General features: G+C 47.3%; 1 long non-coding RNA gene across 10 annotated transcripts; it reads left to right on the plus strand.

The window, feature by feature from the left end:
- Positions 1-550: 550 nt before the first annotated feature.
- Positions 551-4,159, plus strand: LOC127325562 (uncharacterized). Of its 10 annotated transcripts, none has more exons than XR_011754506.1 (7): positions 551-873; positions 1,747-1,917; positions 2,279-2,629; positions 2,742-2,837; positions 2,925-3,113; positions 3,232-3,324; positions 3,652-4,156. It is a non-coding gene; the product is annotated as an uncharacterized lncRNA (long non-coding RNA). The 10 variants fall into 10 exon arrangements; XR_011754509.1 differs by having other exon boundaries at positions 552-873; positions 3,232-3,284; XR_011754505.1 differs by having other exon boundaries at positions 552-873; positions 2,925-3,081; positions 3,652-4,155.
- The last annotated feature ends 2,204 nt before the right edge of the window (positions 4,160-6,363 follow it).

The following is a 6,363-nucleotide window of genomic DNA, read 5'->3' on the forward strand; positions in this document are numbered from 1 at the left end:
TTTTTTTTTTTTTTTTTTGAAACGCAACCAAGTGCTAGCTAGCTGACTGGAAATGGGTCCAAGTCATATGCAAAAGTAAAGAGGGCCATGTCCCGTGTACCCTAAGAGCATCTCCAACGAGGCGACGCAAATGGACGCTGAACAACCGTTTGCGTCCGCGCGGTCGAAAAATGCGTCTGGACCTAGCGGTCCGACGCATAGTGACCAACCTGTCCGCGGAGACGCAAACTTGGCCCAAATATGCGCCTTGGATGCGTCTTCGTGGACGCTGCGCGGACGCGTCAAGTGACCGTTTGCGTTTGGGCGGACGTTTCGTCGGTCCCGCCTGGCAGCGACCTTGGTTCGATGCGTCTTCTCAGCCGCGCCAGTACTGACGATGGGGCGTCGCTTCGGCAGTCTGCGCCACGTTAATGGCAATGGCTCGCCTGCCGAGCGGCCGCCGCCCACCTCTACCAACGAAGTTATGCCGATGCCACGCGTGCTGCGCCCTCTGTTGCAGAATTGCAAGGCAAGTTGAATCACCCAAATTAACGAAATTTCCCCCTCTCGCCTCCCCCCATTTCCTAATTCGCATCTCCAGCGACAGAGGCGGCGCCGGTCGCCAACTAACCACGGCGGCGCCGGTCGATCTCGCCTGCCTGCGTCACGTGCGTGGCCGAGGGCGGCTGCCGCTGTAGGCCGGCGAGCCGGCCACCAGGACGCGCCGGCGAGGGCCATGGATGGCTTTGGCTGCCGTCGTCCTCCACGCGCAGCTCGCGCCACGGGGATCCCTCCTTCTCGGCGTCCTCCTTCCGCGGCAGTACTCCGACGTGCTGCGTCCTGGCGGTCTCCTCCGACGACCTCGCCGGGAATAAGTCCGCCCCCGAGTGACCGGTGAGGCGCCCCTCCTCTTCTCCCTCTCTCTAATCCCTGAAACGAAGGAACCAGTAAATAATTTTGCTCATCTCGATTTGACTGGAGCTAGAAACTCTGATTTGGGAATTGCTGTCCGTGTGTGCTAGAAACTCAATATCAGTGCGTGTTTTACATACTGACCCAGTAGGGCCTCAAATTTGAGTGCTCGAGTGGCTGTGATATACGGGTAAGCATGGCGGTGTGGTTTTCCTGAACTTGAAATGATGATACATCTGCAAGCATTTTTGTTTGTTGTCAGTACTAGTTTACTCATAGATTAGATCATTTCAAGCTTTGAGGTTAATTAACTGGAAGAAGCAAAGCAAGTAAGCATCAATAGTTCAAATGATCTGATTTCTGAATTTAATGGTTCCTGTGTGCTTTGACTCAAATTGCAGCAGTACACTGTTGCTAAGTGTGAGTACTTTGTCAAACTGGAACGTTAAATCTTGCCTGTTTAATTAACTCAAAGGAGTAGTCAATAATATCTTTTCAGTATGTCCAGTAGGACTAGTTAATCCACATATTAGATCAGAACAAGCTTTGAGGTTCATTAACTCGAGGAGCCAACCTTGCTGCAAAAAATGCTAGTGTGTAATTTCTGATATATACAGTGAACAGTGAATATCGTTTTCTGAAGATCGCCCCCTTGTCTATGCATTACAGCAAACTATTTCTTCAAGGTAATTCTTATTAAGTGCTTTGCGGAAGCTGATTAATGGGGCTGTTTATTTTTACTAATGATATATTCTGCTTGATATGTCTTGTTCCAATAAACTTCCCCTTTTACTCAACAAGATTGAATTGTTGTGTGGAATTTACTCTAATCGTGCCTTTTTCTTTTTTCGTCAGGGAAACTTGAAGAAGATGTTGGCCAAGGCTGAACCCGAACTCAGTAACCGTGTATTTGTTTGGTGTTATGGGTGCTGTATACAACGGTGTCCTCCTCAAGTGCTCACTGTTGTTCTTCTTCGGCTACAACCATACTGGCTTCATCAAACACACCATGCAGATCATATGTAGGTGAGACCTCTCATCCTCGCCTTTTCATTTTCAGCGAGTGGAGTTCTTTTCATGTGCAAAACTTTGCGTGTATATCAATGGTGATGAATATTTTCACTAGTTCTACTGATATGAACTATTAACGGAGCTAATCGATGAATGCTAGCAAGAATATGAACAACTAGTGATATGAAACATAGATGTGATGCTAATGGGCAAGCCTGGATTGATACTTTGATGGAAACCCACAAAAATTGTTTGATTCCGCGGTCTCTCCGTCTCTGTTAACACTTTTGTTAAAGGAGTTTAAGTGTTACTTGTGGAATTTATGTTGCTACTGCCTACTAATATCATTACATTTTCTTTAAATGTTGAGCACCAGGATGATGACTTGGAGGATTTCAGAACATGTGCAGTAGTATTGGCCACAGAAAACACTAAAGTGAAGGTACTTGCCAAATTTGCATCACTCAGTCCTCACAAGCATGTAGTGGAAGTTTGCGATTGGTTTTCTCATGGGAGGGTTGTCAGCTGCAGTTTGAAAGACTGCTGCAGCTCCCATTGAGCGTGTTAAGCTGCTTATTCAGAACGAGGATGAGATAATCAAGTCTGGCTGGCTCTCTAAGCCATACAAGGGTATTGGTGTCGGCTCTGAGCAGACAATCAAGGATGAAGTTTTTTGCTCACTTTGGATTGGGGACACTGCTAATGTCATCGGTATGGCCCAACTCAGGTAGCTATCCCCTTTAGTTTCAGGTGTTCTTAAGCAGGTTTTCATTAGCCTATAGAGTTGCTCCCTGTGATTAACTAGTCCTTGCATCTAAAGATCAACCCTGACTCTGCAGAAGGCTGCAAAACCCGTGGAATGGCTAATGCTTTGCTCCGCGTGTGGGAGGAAGCTGCTCGTGATCTGCATGCCGCGTCAAGCATTGAGTGTGATGGTGAGATCAATGTTGTGCTTAAGGTGGATTATCGCTTTACTAGGTATGTCAGTTCTTTATGTGATTGTGATTTTGGTGATCTTGCAGGTGGAGCCTCATGCACACAAGATGGTGGAGCACCGCTGGAGGTATGGCAACTGTGAAAACTGAGGGAAGAAAGAAAGCTGAGCGTCACCGGCTTCATCGTCGTGCCAACGCACACGGGTGATTCTTCGTATTAAAGTTGCTACTCCCGGAGTACCGGGTAGGTGCTTTCCAAGCGTAATTATGTTCATGGTTAGACCTGAATCCATTCTTTGTGCCTTTGTAGCATGATGTGTGAAACTAGTGTTGATGTGGTCGGTCTGTCTCTGTTTCCTGACCTGATTATTTGGGCTTTATGAAATCAATGCAGGTGGTGGACAGAGGACGTGCTAGCGGCCGAGCCTTGTGCATTGTCTGGTGCTGGTAGGTAGCTTCTGGGACGCTGAGCCAGGGTGGCTTGTTGGTAATTTTAGGCCGTACAGAATCTTTATGTTTTATTGTTAAGTAGGAGAAGAATACTGTGATGTTAAGAGTAACATGCTCATTGCTGGCCTGGAGACTCCAGGTTAGTTTTGTGTCTACATCATTGCTGGTCGATCTTCGGAAGCTTTGTTTTGGTTTTGAAAAAGAAAAGAGCCTGTGTGTTTTACAATATGTTGTATGTGCATGAAGCTCTTTTGAAATATGGTGTTAAGTAGATTGCTTGTTGGTAATGTTAGGCTGTCCGTAATAGGAAAGCGTATGTCTGAGCGCTGCATTGCTGAAACTCTGCATTGGTCGTCTGGTGCAGGGGATGGTGAGTCGCCGGCTAGGAGGACATGGCCTGACTATGTGCCGTGGCTCATCTTTGGCTGATTCAGTCAGGCGTCCTTCTCGGGTTGTGCTGCTGGTTCTTCATCTTATTTAAAGTAATGTTTCGAATCGTTGTAGTATACTACTCCCTCTGTCTATAAAAGCATGTCTTAACTTTGCCAAAAAAATTTGAATGGTACTTTGCCAAAATTTGAATGCATCTAAACCCATTGAGGACAAGGAGGCCAAGGCCGTGTGGTTTGGTCTGGCTGTGTCGACAGTCGTAGCAGCTTCTTCTGTGTGAAAAAATGCTTCATTGGTTGTAATATTTCGTGTCGGGTTTGTATCGTAATGCTCCAGTCCAGAAGCTATGTGAAAAAATGTGCTTGAGAGGTGTTTTTTTATATATTTTCTAATGATGCATGCTGTCAAAGTCCAGAAAATAGGGGTGGTAGCCGTGATTTTTTGTTTTGAATTGCTAAGGTAATCTTTTGAACTGTAGAATTTGTGTAAATTGCAAAGTCAAGCAAGTGTACTTGGCAGTTGTGTAAATAATTAGGGTAGGTCATATCGAAAATTCGAAATTTTTTGTCAGAAAGTGCCGACAATCCTTTGTAGGCTAATTTTCTCCCAGCCACCGACTCCACACGATAACACGTGCCCAATTGCTGCCAAAATTTTGATTTCCCTTTGTCGTAGCAAAACAAACCCGCCTTTGCTTCACTGAAGGGAAAAAAGAAAAGAAAAGATCCACATGGACGGGTAGAAGGGAGTACTTGTGATCGTTTATATGTCCTAACATTATTCTTTTTTCTCATGGTGAAACATATGGAGGGGAGCACGGATTACTTCCCTTTGAGCCAGAATCATTTAACGTAGCGATCAGCCAAAATGGGTAGGAGAAAAAAAATCCTTGTAGTTTGGATCAGCCAAAGTCGGTAGGAGGAAAAACGAAACGGAAAGAAAAGAAAAGAAAAAGCTACTCTATCAAGTGGGTGCGTGAGGTAGAATCGTTTATAGGTAGCGCGTGTGCACCGACGCACACATATTGATCCATCGTTCCCTTTTTTTTTGCGAAATATTGATCCATCGTTCCCTGTATTGCTCCTGATCAGTTTTCGTGTATCGCTGGAGCCAGCCTAGACCCACTAATCGCGCCGAAGCCGCCTCGTACGCCCTCCGCACCGCCACCCAGGACGGGGAGCTCATCCAATCCGCGTTATCGAATCCACCGACCGGCGCGGAGATATTCGTCCTTGGAACATACCCCCAAGTTTTTTTTCTTCTTCGACGATTTAGTATCCAGACGCGGCGAAGAGCGACGACCGCTAAGACCGCTTTTCCGCGACCTCTACATCAGCATCCGATCATCGCGCAGCCCGGCGGTCTTCTCTCTCAACCCTATGCACCGGCCCAACTCCGTCGGCCGTGGTTCCCACCTCTGCGCCGCCGAGGTGTTCTACGGAATAACCAGGTGAGTCTATTTTTATTCTGCTTGTTTTTTTAAATTTCTTTGCGACCGACTGCTTCAACGATGAATTTCAACTATAGATGAAGGGGTAGAGCTAGGGAGATGGTCTTCGACAAGTCTTTTCTCTTCTTCTTCTTCGGAGGGGGAGGAGGAGGACGATTTGGACATGCATATATGTTAATGATTATGAACGAGGATACGCATCGGTGGTGTCTCCATATGCAGAATCTTGGTTGTGCCTTTATTGATGGATTTGAATTCGAATCATTTATCTGTTACATTTGTGTATTTGGTTTGTATTAATAAACAGTTTAGGTTAATAACGGTTAATGTCTGGTTCAAATGAATTGATTTGCAGCAAAAGGAATTAGTAGGAGCTTAAGTATAGGTTTGTCCTCGCGAAATTACCGCTTCCTCCGTTTTCCACCGTCGTGAAAAATCGGGAGGAGTTAAAAGCTGTGGACGGCGTCCTTCCTTGGTATTCCCGTGAATCAAATTCCCAGAATATCTCTCCCTTCCCAAGCTGTGTAGCATCGGCTCTTGATTGGCCTCGTGAATTAAGGAATGACTTTACGTGACTCTTGATGAGGAGAAATTTCATGCAGCTAGAAACCACGATTTTAAGGAGAGCTAAGAATGGAAAGTAATAATTTTGCTGCAACCTCTCCCTAATCGCCGTGTCAGGATGTTAACATAGTCATTGCGCGAAAATCAGGCTCTTTCCGAAAATATATATACGCAGTCTGCCCATCTCTAAAAATTTATTATTGGTCACGCGATGAGGGAAGGTTAGTTATTGCCAAAATTAGGTTTAGGGGTTAATTTCCGAAGATCATTTTCTCTCCCAGCCTCGCCGCAAATGGCGTCGGAGACCACCCATGTCCGCGCCGCTCGCCGCTCGCCGCCGCAGCGCCAGCGCCCCGTCGACGACGTTTCCCTCACGCATTCAATCGCGCCCACACGCGGAACCCTTGCCGGCCGCCGGCGATGCGACCCGTCCTGGCTCCGGCGACCATCCTCCCGGCAGCGGCTGGAGCTGGGGCGCCGCCGCCCGCCGCAGATGTGCTCCCCATCCGCCGCATCCGAGGCTTGACGCGCCAGCAGCAGCAACAGCCGAGGCTGAATCGGGCGCTGCAGATGGCGACCACGTTGACCTCACCCGCCATGGTAAACTCCGGATCTCCGCGTCCACACCTCGATTTCGTCATGCTCATGCCCCCGCCCTGCCCGTGCAGATCC

Source organism: Lolium perenne, chromosome 3 (genome assembly GCF_019359855.2).
Source record: "Lolium perenne isolate Kyuss_39 chromosome 3, Kyuss_2.0, whole genome shotgun sequence".
NCBI lineage: Eukaryota > Viridiplantae > Streptophyta > Magnoliopsida > Poales > Poaceae > Lolium > Lolium perenne.